The 16,439-nt window shown below is 36.9% G+C and overlaps 1 long non-coding RNA gene across 1 annotated transcript in view; it reads left to right on the top strand.

Moving 5' to 3' along the window:
* The window catches only part of LOC145279685 (uncharacterized), a 546,911-nt gene that overhangs the window by 430,621 nt on the left and 99,851 nt on the right, over positions 1–16,439 (top strand). The window lies entirely within an intron of this gene.

The following is a 16,439-nucleotide window of genomic DNA, read 5'->3' as shown; positions in this document are numbered from 1 at the left end:
AAAAAAAAGAAATAGAAAAGAAAAAAATGCTCACTGTGCCATGATCTTCTTAGTGATTATTTCGTAGATTTTTATTTTTTCTTTATTTTGTCTCTTGAAGCAAAACTAATACATTCCAAGATAGATATTCTATTTTATATGTATATCTATACATATATATCATGTTAAGTCCCTTCTACGTCTGCGTCGTTTGGGTTATTCTAAAATAACTTTTTCTTCCGGCAATCCAGTTTATTGTGAAAGCAACCGTTTGTTAATAGTGACGATTTTTTGCCTCGTGATGAAGTGCCTCCATTCTCATGACCTCATTTGTATGGGACAAAATGTCAATGTTTAAGCTAGGTTGATCACCCAAGTATTTCGAGATATTCCAAAGATAGATCTTAAAATCCCTGCATCGTCTCTCCATAGAAAAACATGACCAAGAAAACGAAAACTTATCACATATCATATCGTACCATGATCTCTCTCTCTCTCTCTCTCTCTCTCTCTCTCTCTCTCTCTCTCTCTCTCTCTCTCTCTCTCTCTCGTTCAGAGGCAATCTCAGCAAGTCTGCGTTAATATATCTGGAAGAGACATAACAAAAGCATTTGTGTTTCTTTTAATGAAATGAACCTTTGCAATATATTTAATTAACAAAATTGGCGATAATTTAGTTTATGGAATCACACAAAACAGACATGTAGCATACACACACATACACACGAAGATTGTAATGCTGGGTATAGGGCAGCCAAACCAGCTGCCAACATTCCCCTGTTTTTTATTGAAATCAACCGAGAGCTCTTTTTAGTATCCTTGCTGTTCCCTTAAGTGCAATTGTCTGGATTTCTCTTGCATTTGGTTCACCAGAAATACTAGTTAACTAATATTCCTGGTGAACCAAATGCAAGAGCAACCAGACTCATGAAAACGAATTTCAAAAACTACTTGGCAAATATGCCCAGTGAACCAAGTGCAAGAGGGATTCAAACAATTTCACTTAAAAGGAAAATCAGTATCTTGAAAAGATCTTTTGGTTGGAATATCTGAGTTAGCAGATGAATGTTTAGCATCTGGTAGAATGCCCTATCCCAACTTGAACAAACTGATAAGAAAATCTTTTACAAAATTTGATCATATTACACTATACTTGGAAATAAAATAGCAAATATTCCCTCACATTCAATTAATTCTAACTCACGTCCTGAATGCATTCGAAGAATAAGAGAATATTGAAATTCTTGAATTTCAGGACTGCAGTTTGACTATTAATAATACTTTTAATCATTCTACATAAATTACGAGGAACGTTCACAAAATAATACCTTATATTTTTTATTCAGCTCGAATCGATCAGAGGAGATTGCAAATTGCATTGTTATGATGACTGAACTTATGCATTCATGACCTAAAAGTTTCAACTCTTTCTTGATGATATTGATGGTGTGAGACTCTAAAAAAGGAACTCATGTCACGGACGTGCCTCAGAAGCAGAGATGTCATTGAATTTTTTCATGCAGAAAAAAAAATACTTGAACTGATTGACATTTACCGGCACATGTTAAACGTTTGTGAAGCCGATGCATTTGATGTCAGCACTGTTAGGAGATGGGTTTGTCGATTTCAGAGTGGTAGAAGAGGTGTGAGTAACAAAGTACGCTTCAAACTTTTATAAGTGATGCATTGTTCATTGCTGACAAAAGTGCATTGAGAATGACGGTGACTATATAAACTAAATTCTAGAACACGTTTTAATGATACCGCTCCCATTTTCGTAGCTTTTCAACGTTTTAATTTTGATTTTTTTTTTAAATAGGAGGCCTTAGTTTTGGAACCATCTTCAAAATATCTTCGATTAATTTAAAAATGGCATCTTAGTAAGTAACTTTTACTAACCATTTCTTATGTTTCCCGTTTTTATTTGCTAAGTTATTATTGGGTTCTTATTCATGACTAGAAAACATTATCATACGTTTATGAGCCACGAATAAATATCCTTATATATTTCCAACTAAAAAAAAAACAGTTTCTTTGCGTTTCCTTCTTTTTTTTTTCTTCTCCAATTCTTTCTATTTTAATTTTTAAACTTAGGAACCTCCAATCCTGCGACGCACGAGGCAATCAAAGTATATCATCGCTTTTGATCCATAGCCACCGCCCGCCAGTCTCTTCTCATCATAACGTGACCGTTACGTTGGAACCATGTGCGTTCAGTTTAAACCTCTCTTGCCCCCTTCCACGCCATCCGGCAGCATCGAAAAGAAACAAACAAAATAAATAAATAAATTCGACCCGGCTTTTTTTCTTTTTCAACTCAAGTCGTTTATTACTGTTTTTCTTTCTCTCAGTTTTGACGCCAGCTTAAAAGTCTTTCTCTGCGGGGGGGGCACATATCCATCTCATTTGGTTGGGGTTTCTCTTTCTGCTCTACTACATGCTGGCCGTGGACAGCTGTAGTAGCCAAAACTTGCTACAATCACAGGCAGGGGCTAATTCTCGCGGCTCAAAATTTGAAATCCATTTTCTCCCTGGCTTGTCCAAACACAAGCCGTGACCCAGTAAATAAAAGGCGAAATCTGAAACTCTTACTCCTTTTTCTCCCTGGCTTCAGCTGGCAGCAAACAGTAGTCTGGGGCTTTGGCCCTAGGCCGAACGTGAGTACAATAAGCTAACATGGCTCTCTTCAAACTCACATTTGTGTACATGTGCGGTACCCAAAACTTCTCTCATCGATACACCAACACACATACACACACACCTACTACAACACGTAAATGCACTGAAGACTTTGCTCTTTCTTTCTCCTTTAACCGGCCTCCTTTCTCCCGACGACTACTAGCTATAAACACGGGTAAATGGAACTATTCTCTCCTCAACAAGCCGGCAATATATTAAATCTATCTTTACACAAGAACACATTTCTCTCTTGTACATGCTACTAATAATAAAGTTGCTTTTGAATATAGAATGAAACTCCATTTCGTTGTCTCTTTTTCTATGCAGCACTTTTTCCTCTCCAACTTTACATGCCCATCTTCTTCAATTGCACTTTTTCTTCTCCCCGACTTCATAGTGCCTTTTTGTCTGCTTCCAATTCTTCTTCTTCCGTCAGGGTGCATTGGAGCACTTGGTTGGCAATTCTTTCTGGAGACAATCTTAGAGCATTCTGAGTCAGGCATTGTTTGTAGATTATTTTACGATACTATCTGTTAGTGTGATCTCTGACTTTTTGGTTTGTAATTCGATTACTCCATTTGATGCTTATAATTAATAATTCTGATTTCGTTTATCAGCGTCTCTCTGGAAAGGGATAGGATTAATTTCCAGAGGATATCCCTCAATCCTGGCTCCAAACCAGGAGCTTCAAAGATCAAGGGTTTTCCTAAGGATGTTGGTGGTACCTGCAATTGCAGAAGTCTGAAGGCCACCTAAAGCATCAGGATTTGTAGCTTTTTTTACAATTGTCCTTACAGACGACTTGATACTACTCCTAGTGTACCAACTACGACCGGAATTATTTGTGTTTTAAACCCAAGGCTAATGGAGCATAATTGCTCCACTTATTCTCCTTCTCTCTCACATTCCTGTCCCAGAGTACGGAAAAGTCTACAATCTGCCAGTTTTTTTGAGACCTTGTCAATGATGACCAAATCCGGACGATTGTGTCCCAATTGCTTGGTCGTTATAATACTTTTGTCCCACCATACCTCTACCTTGCCATCCTCAGTTGTTCTCACTTCATCAGGCACCTCCTTAAACCATTTTCCAGCACACTTCACCCCAACCCTTTTATACAACTCCAAATATATCCAGAGTCTTCCATGCATTTTCTTCCTAGCCAGTTCCTCTGCCCTTTCTCTATCCATACGTTTCACATAATCAGCCTTGGTCTCACATACCTCCACTTCATTGGCCACAACCTTAAGCATCCACTCCTCATTTCTAACCACATGCTCCTTCAACAACATCTCCTCTGTTCAACAACATCTCGGTTCAACACAATCTTTTACACTTTTCAGTCCTCTCCTACCATCTTTCCTCTTTTGATACAGCCTTGCTATGCTACTTCGAATGTGAAATATACCAAACATTGCTAAAACTTTTCTTGTTTTGATATCCATGGCATGCAAATCCTTGTCAGACTATTCTAAAATTCCTGCACTGTATCTCAAAGCACTGACTGCCCATGCATTCACTGCTTTCGTTAGGTTTCATCCGTACAGTTTCGACTTTGCAATTAGTTTTACTCTTCTAAGATAGTCCTTCCGGGCTTTCTCCTTCATTTCTCTGTTCATGATGCCTACACCCTCCAACACTCCCAAATACTTATATCCTGTATCTTCTATTTCTTTCATGATTTCTCCATTTGGCAGCACTATTCCATTCGAATGAATCTTTACTCCTCTTTTCATCACCAGTACCGTGCATTTACTAATTCCAACCTCCATCCCAATGTCTTCTGAGTATGTCCCCACAAGTTCTACCAGTCTCTCCATTTCCTTTTCTTTTCTACCAAATATTTTCAAATCATCCATAAATAGTAGATGGTTGAGGCGTCTGTCACCAGATCCAAAGTTATACCCCAGTTTTTCTCTCTTCAAGAGGATGCTCAGTGGCATCATTACCATTACAAAAAGAAGTGACGATAACGAATCTCCTTGAAATATTCCACGTTTAATGCCAACCTGCCCCATCTCCTCTCTGTTTGCTGTCAGCACCGTTTTCCATTGAGCCATACTTGTCTCCAAAAGCCCGACTACATTCTCAGCAACCTTCATCATCAATAGTGTTTCACATATCCATGAATGAGGAACCATGTAATAAGCCTTTCTGTAATCGATCCATGCTATGCTCAGATTCCTCTTCTTCTTCTTTGCATCCTGCATTAATGCTTTATCAATCAGTAGTTGCTCTTTGGTACCTCTCGAGCCTTTCCAGCACCCCTTCTGTTCGTCAGGAAAAACACCATTACTCTCAAGATGTTCATAAATTTTCTCTGCAAAGATTACAGTCAACAGTTTTTACATCAGTGGCAGACATGTAATTGGTCTATAATTATTGGCATTTGTTGCCACTGCAGGATATTTCCTAATCAGTGTTGTTCTTCCCTTCACAAGCGAATCAGGGATATCTCCCGACTTTACAACCCTTTGCAGGGCAGCAGCTATAGGCATGGAAACTATTTAAATCAGAAGCCCATCACTCCATCTGGACCAGGTGCCTTCCAGTTTGCCATCCTTTGTATGCCAGCCTTAACGTCATCGATGGTTATCTCAACGTTCTTCCTCTGCTGCATTCCTGATAGCCTTTCTCTGACCTCTCCCAACCAGCTAGCCTTCTTATAATATAGTCCTTCGACAGACCAAATCCCACTCCAGAATTTCCTAGCATCTTTTGCATTTGGAGTAATTCTTTAGACAACTGAAACTGATTGTTCCGGAAAAGGTTGTTCTGCCGAAACGCAACACTTTTTCCAACAAAGTTCCGAATTTTCATACCACCAGTGTGGATCTTCTCTTTCAACATTGTTAGGACCCTCATGGTTCCCTTTTCCAGCAATCTATACCTCCTTTCAAGCTCGTCCTTAACTTTCTGGACTAGTTTAACTCTTTTTCTTATTTCTTCGATTCTACCAATGTCTTTCCGCCACCATTTAATATTTTCTTCAAGCCACCTCTGCCAGTGTGGCCTTCTATCCTTCATTTCTCTCTTTTTCTCCTGTATTAAGCCAAGACGATTCACAATAACGTATGACGCTGCATACAGAAGCCTGTTAAGTTCCGTAATCGATATGTTCTTTCTTATGATGTTGTGAATTACTCCTTGAACTATTTTTATCTCGTTTTTCACCTTCCACCTATCACTACTCTTCATACTTGGAATCTCTGTGATCTTTTCTCTAAGAAGAACCTCTCTTCTGAAGTACTTCTTTTCCTACAGCAGTCAAAGTTCGAACTTCATCACCAGTTCTCCATACATCTGCTCCTTTCACTGGTTCCATTGTCTCAGAGTCAATGATCTCATCTGCCTAATAATAATAATAATAATAATAGAGCTAGCCAGAGAGTTAAAAGGGATTTGGATGATGAAGAAAATCAAAATAATACCTATAATAGTAGGAGCATTAGGAACAATTCCGAAAAACTTTTTAAAAAAATGGGAGAAATTGGAATCAGAGGAATGGCTGCAAAAATACAATGACTAACGATAATGATAACGGCTGAAATATTAAGGAACCCCTTCAATGCAGAGAATAATACAAGTATACAATATAATGAAGAAGCGTTACAGGGAATGAAGAACACTGAAGCTGCATATTTATGTTCTACACCCCCCCATCACGCATCCCCTCCCATTGTCTCATCACCGCCTACCCCCCAAAAAAAGTGATACCAAAGGGCTGAGAAGAGTCAAGGAGGATGGAAAGACCAAGGAGAGGGCGCTGACCAGACCTCCGCTGGAAAAGCATGAAGAGAACTGGGATCTTGGGTAGACTTAGTGCTACTCAAATTCCAGTATAGATCAATGGTCGCTGCCAGCGAGAAATCAATGGTAAGAGGCTGTTGCAATGATGCAAATTTATTTGCAAATGCTATCGAAGGAGGTGGAGATAGCTGGACGTTGTTGTCACTCAGCTTCCAGAGAACACCACAGGCTGCTTTCAGGTGAAAATCAGATCTTTGATGACTTGTGTGAAAGCTCCATGTGAGCCAATAATGAAGGAAAGGCCGATGAATTGACCAAATCTCAGCTGAATAAGTGCGAAGAGAACTGGGACCTTGGGGAGGCTTATTGCCACTCAAATCCCAGCAAAGACCGATAGCTGCTGCCAACGAGAAATCAATGACAAGCAACTGTTGCGATAATGCAAATTTATTCACAAATGTTATTGAAAGAGGTGGAGAGTACTGGAAACCTGGGGAGATTTGTTGTCATTCAGCTTCCAGGGAACACCACAGGCTGTTTTCAGGGAAAGATCTCTGAAGACCTGTGTGAAAGCTCCTTGTGAGCCAATAATAATAAAAAGCAGCTTTAAATAAGGAAAACATTAATTGAATTAGACGCGTTTGATTTCAAGTATAATTTCAAAAATAAGAAAAAAGTTAAATTGTTCCTTGGAAGACAGATTGTTTTTTTTTTTGTTTTTTTTTTTTGTTTCTTGTTTGTTTGTTTTGTTTTGTTTTTTGTTTTGTTTTTTGTTTTGTTTTTTTTTGTTTTATTTTTTGTTTGTTTTTTTTTTGTTTTGTTTTTTTTGTTTGTTTTTTGTTTGTTTGTTTTTTGTTTTTTTTTATGTACTAAGCGTGTAGTCAGCTAAATCGAGTCGTTCGTCACTTAATCAGAAGAATCAATTCGGCCGGAATTTATTCATTTCAGGAACAATTTGATTTTGTCCCCGTTCGCCCACGCAGTTCTGTCGATACATCGAATCGTGGTTGTAATGCGGTCTTTTTATACACAAATCCATTGGGACTATATTTTTGTCTATTCGCGTATGTAGACAGTGAATGGGTTGGAACGTTCTAGAAAGCCAATATAAAAGGACCAACGCGCGAAAAACAAATCAGTCCAGATAACGTTTCCACACGCTTTTTCGCCACTGCTCGAAATTATCACACGTGTTGTTGGACTCCGTGACAGGACATAAAACTTCACTGCTAAGAATGCAAATTACAAACGGACAAATTATTCAATTATTCACTAATGAAGCTCACGCAAACAACAATGAATGAATATTTTTTTATTTATTTATTTTTTTTTTATTTTATTTTATTGTTTTTTTTTTTTTTGCAAACTTTTACCCACCTGGGTAAATTCGCAGGTGTTTCTTCATAAAATATGTTGACCATAACGATTTCCTCAGTTGATAAGGATTTCCTCAGTCACGAAAGATTTCCATCCATACCCTTACAATTACGCAAATATTATTTTTTCGCTGAATCTGAACTTTCGTCTTACAAAAATGCACATTTCTTTGCGTTATTAATAGACTTGAATTTTTTTTATTTCGTTCTCATGGGAAGATCTCGAACATTCAAGAATGACTATAACTTGCACACAAAAAATAAAATAAACTATTTCTGGTTGAATAAAATTTATTTTAAGTTTTAGAATTTGTTCCCGAGTTGTTGTTTACTGGTGCCTTTTTTGTTTTTCTTGTTAGAGAAAAGAGTTTTGACCTATGCTCTCGTCACTTTCATGAATTCGGAGGCCGGTCGATGCCCCTTCTCCTACAAACGCATTACCACAGTCTAGAATGATTTATCGTTAAACAACCAAGGATATAACAGCTTAATTAAAGTATTAGAACATATTCAACACGTTGGATAAATAAGTGTTTGTAGTGGACTGGTGGATATATTATACATATCCCCCAGTCGTACAAAATAGGAGAAATGAATTGTTTTGAAGAAGAAACAAACAACGTGTTAAATTGAATTAAACGAACTAGGATTTATTTCGTGAAGAAACAAATGAAAAAAAGGTTACAGCACATGTTTGGTTTGGCGTGCGTCTCTCGCTGTTAACTGGTGAGAAGGAAAGTGTATTGTTGTAGAGAGAGAGAGAGAGAGAGAGAGAGAGAGAGAAAGTCAATCCATGCCATGGAGATAGAAAGCGTGTAAGGTGTACGTACTGTCTGTTGACTCTTGCCCCCACACATAGTAGCAGGTGACGTGAGGCGCGCGGGCGCATGCCCCGAAAGAGAGCAGATGGTCCGTCGACCGCTCAGCTCGGGAGCTGAGTCGAAAAGGAGAAAAACAGCTCAGGTCTCTTGCTTTTATAGTTGTTTCCGGTGGTCTTTTGCGCATGTGTGGATTTCCTTCAAAGGGGAAGTGACGTTGCCCATGTGTGCGTACATGTGTGTATGTTAGCGTGTGTGTGTATGAATGTGAGTGCATGTATACGAACGTGAATATATCTACATGTGTGTACGTGCGCGCGTATGTTTGTGTGCGCGCATGTGTATGACAAGAAAAATGGCTTGAGATGTGAACGCGTGTTTTTGTGCGAGACTGGAAGGGCTCGTACATGTTAAACTTTTGTTTTCATTTCTTAACAACAACAATAAGGTTTATAAACAATATTGCACTATCACATACATGTTACTTTTATTACAGATAATTAAATCAATTCACAATCTGAAATTTACTTCTTTTCAAACATTCCATCTCTATATCTATCTCCTCTATGATTAATCGAAAACGATTGGTGACCTATTTGCATTAACCCATTTTCAAAGTCATTATTTATGAATCATTATTGGTTTGCAAAAGTCGATACACATTTTGCGTTTAATTTTTTTTTTTCGGTTAAATGTATATAGCATAAAAACTACCGAGTAATGAGTACCCACTTTTTGTCCAGTTACTGGTTTCTCAATTTTGAAAATTAAGATGTAGACATTTCTTTTCTTTTTTTTTTTTTACATAACCAAATTTTTTTTTTTTTTATATATAACCAAATTATTTTCTTTTTGTTTGTTTTAAATTGAAATAGGAGAGAGAATTACTTTGGTAGAATTTGGGGGTAGGAGATTTATGAATCAAATAAAACAAAATTTTCATCATGATGAAAAATACCCATGTTTATCAAGTACAGGTGACGATAATGAACTTCACCAAAAAATCTACAAAATACGAATCAAGCTGTTTCTATTTACCATAACCTAACCATAAAAAAGGTTTTACTTCAAGATTTCCGAGAAGGAAGCATAAAAAATATATCCTAAAATAATAAATATGGCTTCCGTACTTCATTTTATTTTAAGAAAAAATATTTTTTAGGAAATTATTTTTATTTAACTCGAGCAACGCCAGGTCACAAGTCCTGCTAGTTTTGTAATGATGTACTGTTTATATCTTCTCTGTGAAGAAGGGAGTTTATTGTAATGTCATGGTTGCATAATTAAAAACTGCTCTTCTCCTGCGCCGCATTGCTTAAATCTTATGGCAAGAATAAAATCAATCTTCCAAGCATCATTGAGATAAATAAAGACTGGTATTATTTCAAAGATTTCCTTCTCTTAATATAGTTGCACTACCAAATCGTGAAAGTCTTGTTTTCCTTACCATTTAACTCATAACTTGAAAGAGGAGAAATGGATGTATACTTAATGGTACTGCATGGGAGATTAATAAGAGGAAAAGTAAGGAGGCCTTAGAAAGATGCGGATGTTGGTAATGGTTAATATCCCGTTTGTTATTATTATGAATCAAAAAGGAATATGTTTCGTTATGCTAAAAAAAACGTAAGTACGGAAGACACATTGTAGTAAAGTGTCTGTGCAATTTGAATGAACGTCAAAAAGCTACTGACTTGAGTAGCTACTCTCTTTCTCCTTTTCGTTTAGATGGACTCTCGAATTGACATCCAAAAATAAAATTTTCATGTGTTGTTAAATCATAATTTTCGTCCAATGAGAATGATCTCCGCTCGTTTTGGAAGGAAATATAGCAAGTCGACGCGTAGTTAAGAATCAAAATAATAACAGAAAATAATACAAGTGAATTGAGATCTAGGTCAGTGAACATCTGAAGAGGTTCAGAATCATATGCTAAACCCCCACCCCCTTTCACAGGCTTTTTGTTTCTCTCACTTGTAGATAATCAAGTTTATCTGCTGTTTTTACTTGTGATATATTCCATTTCGGTTTCTTGATTATGTCGGGTCATCAGGAAAGAATATGCACTGTTTCGAGACCTACTTCTCACTTGTATATTTTTATATAAATTCATCAGCTGTTTTCACTTGAAATATTGCTCAGGATTTATCCGGTTACCAAATTTAATACAAAAGTAAACGTGGGAAGAATACTTCATAAAATTTGTGATTGTCTTTTTTTTATTTATTTTTTTCATCTACCAAACCCTTTTTACATTTTCCAATTCAGGAATCGGAATGTAATTTTGGGTGATCACCTTCTTAATGGTATTCCAAAAAGTTGAAATAATTTACGTGAATTAAAAAAATCTTACACACACTTTTTTTTAAATCTGTTTTTGAATAACTTCATCTGCTTTCAAGAAAGAACATTTATGTTGACTAGAAGTGTAGTTTCACAGGAAAAATAATGACTTATTTTGTTATAGAAAAAAAGCACTTATCCAGACCCCACCCCCACACAAATTTTTTTCTTTTTTTCAATTGTACGGTGTCCGTACCTGGGACGGAAAGAAAATATCATATGCCAAATATCACATGAATTGATCTAGTGGTACTTTATTTTTTTACTTGGGAGTCACCACTTATCAAGACCCGAATGTCACTCGAGGATAAGGGTTAATGAATGAAAGGTGGTAGTGTAGAAATCGTTAATGGTGTAAATTGGTCAGAATTTGATTATTTATGGGAACGGCTCAACAAGAACTTGTTTAGATTAGATTTGGAGGCTACCATGTTGTATTCAACCAGGAAGCAGGACAGCGGAACGGTGTTTCACATGTGGACAGGTCTGGGGAAGAAGCTTTGTTCATGGAATCTGCGTTTATATTTAAGTACAATTAGAGAATGGGGGAGATCGTTTTTAATGATCGTAGCTAGTCGAGTGTTTTTTTGTGAAAGTTTGGCAAGGGGTAATCATAGATTGGCGTTCAGTCGAGCTCTTGCTATGAAAATAACAATAGAGCAGAGACAGGCTCGCAATGTCTCTTCTATGGGAAAGAGGCTGCAGGGAAGAGAAAAGGGTATCACCTACTAGGTTTTGTAGCCGGTTTTGAACTCCATCAAATTGCAACAATCCACCAAATTTAAAATGGCGTAATGAAAGAAAACTGTAAGGTATTTGCAATTTCTCTTACAATTTTTTAATCATGTCCAAATGCATTTTATCTCCTTTGGTGGATTGATTGCTGCTTTTTCTTCTGATGAGTTAAGGGCAAAATAGATTCATTGATTGATATAATAATTAAATGACTGATTTTGTGCTACGAAACAGATACTGTAAATGTCAACTGAATTAAAAGAATAAATTGTAAGAGGGTCAACATCATCATGAAATTTGGAATATAGACTTTTGTCATTTATTCATTATATGCTCTGTAATTACATTGAGCTTCTTAAATAAGGATTGGTGTATATAAAAAGAAAATATAAGTGAATAAAGAATATATATATATATATATATATATATATATATATATATATATATATATATATATATATATTAAATGAAATTCTGGAACGCTGTCGGATTATCGATTGTATAATACTGTAAACCTAAAGTTTAGATAAATACTAGTATCAATATTTATAAGACAATCCCAAGCAGGTAAAGAAAGCTCAGTATACGAGATAGAGCAATAATATATATGAAACTGTGAATTAAATCGTATAGATTCATATCAAAATTTATTGTTTGACAAGGAGTAAAAACATTTTTTAAAGTTTTTCCTCCTCGATGGTTGTAGGTTCAATCCACAACTGGGGAAAGGTGTTTGTCTAGTTACACTGATGAGTTGTGATACAACGAAACTGTACTGTATGTGGATGACGATTAAATTTCTCCCCTCTTTGAGTGAGCACTATCACAAATGTACTTTCACCCAATGCTTCGTTTAGCTATTAAGCGAAGCTCACTGTTCTTTTGTTTGTAAACAGATTAGCAGTTTGAGCACTGCGAAGCGATGAGCAAGTGTTTCTTTGATAGGCACTTGATAAGGGACATATGTAGGCACTAATTCGTAGCCTTGTGGGTAGAGCTGCTGTTAACTCGATGGTTGTAGGTTCGATCTACGGCTGGGGAACGGTGCTTGCCTAGCCACACTATTGAGTTGTGATACAACGTAACAGTACTTTATGTGGAAAACTAATATATATATATATATATATACCTTAAACACTATGAGGATAGTGACCTTAATCTACATATATATATATATAATGTCTGCAGACTTTTTTAAACAAGGAAATTCAATTTCAATCAAACGAAAAATTAAATAAAACATTCATGTTACTTGAAATATTTTTCTGATGATTTCAGTTTAGAATGTAAATCAATGTTTTATTCATGTACTTAAATTAGATTCGAAATTTTTTCTCTTTTTTTTTAACACTTCTATACAAAGAATTATGCCGGCCTAAACAGAGCTGAGATCATCAAGGTCTGGTTTATGACATGAAAAAAAAACGAATCCGTAGGAACATTTCAATCATTCCAATAATCATTGGAGTCAATGGACTCTTGAGAAAAAAGTTAAAAACTAACTGGCAAATATACTCGGTGAACCAAGTGCAAAATATACAAATAATTCCAGTTAAACGGATGGTTAGAATTTTTAAAAAGATCTTTCGGTTGTAGGCTCTGAAAATAGTGGGGCGATAGAATGGCCCATTCCAAGCGCCCCCCCCCCAAAAAAAAGAAGAATTTTTGTTTTAAAATAGGAGAGAGTTTTAATGGTTAGTAGACATTGTGCTCCGTTTCTCTGTCAATACATCTTGACATGAGGGTACTTTTTTCTACAAGTAAACTCTGACGAAATATTCACATAGTATTTGAAGCTCAAATAAGACCCCTTTGACATGACTACACACTGGCTTATATGGGGAATGGTGCGGTTTATTTTAATAATGTTAGCTCAAATAACAACACTAAGCTAGACAACTCAACCAGATTAGAGGAGTTCTGGTCTTGGAATCAAGCAAAATCAAACATAGTCTACAAGAAAAATCGAATGTATAAAAGGCTGTGTCCGTCCGTCTGTCTGTCTCCATATTTTCACACTCTATCTCCTCCGAAACTAAAAGGCACAGAACGGCGCTAGGGGCCTCAAATGATTGGATTTTTAAGGGCCATTCTTTTATGGGTTTTTAGCCAATTAAAATAGTTTTTAATGGGTCAAAATTGAAAAAAAAAATCGCTATACATTTTATACATTCATCTTGGTTTATTTGTAAATTTTAATCAGTTTGTATGTGTGTCACATTGGTACAGTGGTAATGTCTCCAGCTTTTGGATGCTACAGTTTTGCTTTCAGTTTTGATTGTAGCTGATGGCACCTAAATACATTTTTTTTTTACTTTTGAAATCACGACTCTATAATAATATATACGAAATCCGGACAGATTAAAATATCATATTTAAGCGTATTTTACGATCGGGCAAAGCCGGGCGTCTCTCTCCCGACCGCTAGTAAATTATAACGTATTTGTTGTTTATTAGGAAAAGCAAAATTATTATTTTTCACTCAATGTTTGAGAGGTAGGAAAGAATCTTAAATGGACACTTGGATATTTATGTATAGTATAAAAAAATTCTACTACTACCATTGCTGATGATAAAGATTGGTCAGAAGTGCATCACATTAAATATGAAATACTTTTAACACAATAAACATGATATTGGAGATTAAAATACTACTATCGGTATTACCACAAATAGCCATAAATATTTTATCAGGTCAAAATTATTGGAAAGAATTGTATCACGTATTTGACATTAAGGATATAATACAGAGTGCAACGATAAAATTGTCGTCCTAGAAAAGACTACATGATTCCATTTCCGTTTGATGAAACCCGGTTTTCTTTTTCTTTTTTTTTCTTTTTTTTTTTTTTTTTTTGCAGACCATCAACTAGCCAGTTGTGTACGAATCTCGAAAGCGATGGGAGTCTTCTATCATGTCTGAAAGTGACACAATGTTTAACGAGCGAGATCAGAGATGCACTGCTGTAGAACTATTAGATAGCGGGGGGGGGGGATATTGAAAAAGATACTTCATACCTTTCTGTCCGGAGGTCCTTTGTCTTCCTGCTGCTGAGCGCTGTGATGAATGTCCATCATACTAACACAATAAAACGATTGAGACTTTCTTCTTTGTGAATCACAGGGCAACGACTTTATATTTTATAAATATAAATTTATTTCAGATGTCTCAGTTTTTGTTTTTTTACTGGAGTCTGCTACGTATCTACATGGTTGTTTCGTCTAGCCTCGCTTCCCGGCTTTCTGGGGCACGTCTGCACACCTTGGTGACAAATCTCAGACTCCCAACTCTAATCTATTTGACCTGTCAGTTCGCTACGTCATCAATCATGAGTTTCGGTGACGTATGTGATTCAACGACACGTCTCACTAACATGTGACCTCTTGGTCTGTACCCAACTGCTCAATGTCGATCTAGTTATATTTTGCTTATATTTTATTTAAGCTAATTTTTGTGAACATTTCGGTGACGAATTTATTTCTCTAAGCAATAAATAATTCTTAATATAAACTATTTTAGCAAAATCACTGCTGTTGTCCACATCGATAGATAGATAGATAGATAGATAGATAATTAACACTTTTAACCCTACTGTTATCTAAAACAACTCATGTTCTCTACCGATCCAAGTTATGACAACAGGACCATTGCCAGCACCCTCAAAATGCAAATCCACATGGTTCAACGCTTGAGGGCACAGCAGCTCAACACATCAGACTACCCACGGTTATGGTCTTTGGTGTGGTTTCAAGTGAGGGCCACATCATGCCACCTCACATCTTCGAAGACGGCTTAAAAGTTAACACTAAAGTATACCTGGATGTGCTGAAGAGTGTGGTGATCCCCTGGTGCAATCGAGTGGCCGCTGGCAAACCCTGGATGTGGCAGCAGGACTTGGCGCCAGGCCACAAGTCCAAAGAGACTCAGGCTTGGTTTCAAAAGAAGTCCTACGACTTTGTACTCTTCCCTCACTGCCCCCCCCCCCGAACTAAAACTGCTAGACTACTTCATTTGGTCATATGTTGAGAACATCACCAAAATGACGATGAGTTTCGTCCGTCATAAATTACCGACTCTCTCTCTCTCTCTCTCTCTCTCTCGCTCGATCCTTCTCAAAAGTCAACATACGTCTTGAGATGAATAACCTTCTTCCTATTCCTGTGGATGCGACGGCTAAACGGTTTGATTTTGGGAAGAGGGGGGGGGGGCACCTACAATTTTGTATTTTATTTTATTTTCTTCTTTTTTGTTACACCTCTATTCTTCCTACTGCCTTTTTCTCCTCGCTGATATTTTTTTTTTTCGGTTGGCGGTTGTTCAATATCCTTACTACACCTGTTCTTCAGATGCTGCACTTCCATTTCTTGTTCTCTTTTGGTGGAGGAGCAGTCCTTCACGACTGAGACAATTTTTTTTTATTTTTGTACCTTTTCTCCACGTTAAAAAAACGACCCTGGTGTCTAACTCTGTCCCGTGGAGAGGCATTGTAAATAGGAACACCACCTCTCTGCTTCCGTTCTTGCGATGGGAAAGTTTGGGGATCTCCATTCCAATAGCCGTTCTTACCATGAGGAGTTGAGGGTGTCTATTCCGAAAGTCATTTGTAACATGAGGAGGTTAAGGGCTGGGCAGCAGCAGCAACAACAACAATAACAACAACAATAACCATAATTTAATTTATTCAAGGGGAGGGGGGCATGCTTCCACTGGGCAAAGCCGGTTAGTGGTTACTGCTAGTAAAGAAATAAAGTGTTAACC

This window comes from Euprymna scolopes, chromosome 7, assembly GCF_053919585.1.
Source record: "Euprymna scolopes isolate OS-2025 chromosome 7, ASM5391958v1, whole genome shotgun sequence".
Classification (NCBI taxonomy): Eukaryota; Metazoa; Mollusca; class Cephalopoda; order Sepiida; family Sepiolidae; genus Euprymna; species Euprymna scolopes.
The sequence above is the reverse complement of the archived record's forward strand: the minus strand, read 5'-3'. Positions and strand labels throughout refer to the sequence as shown.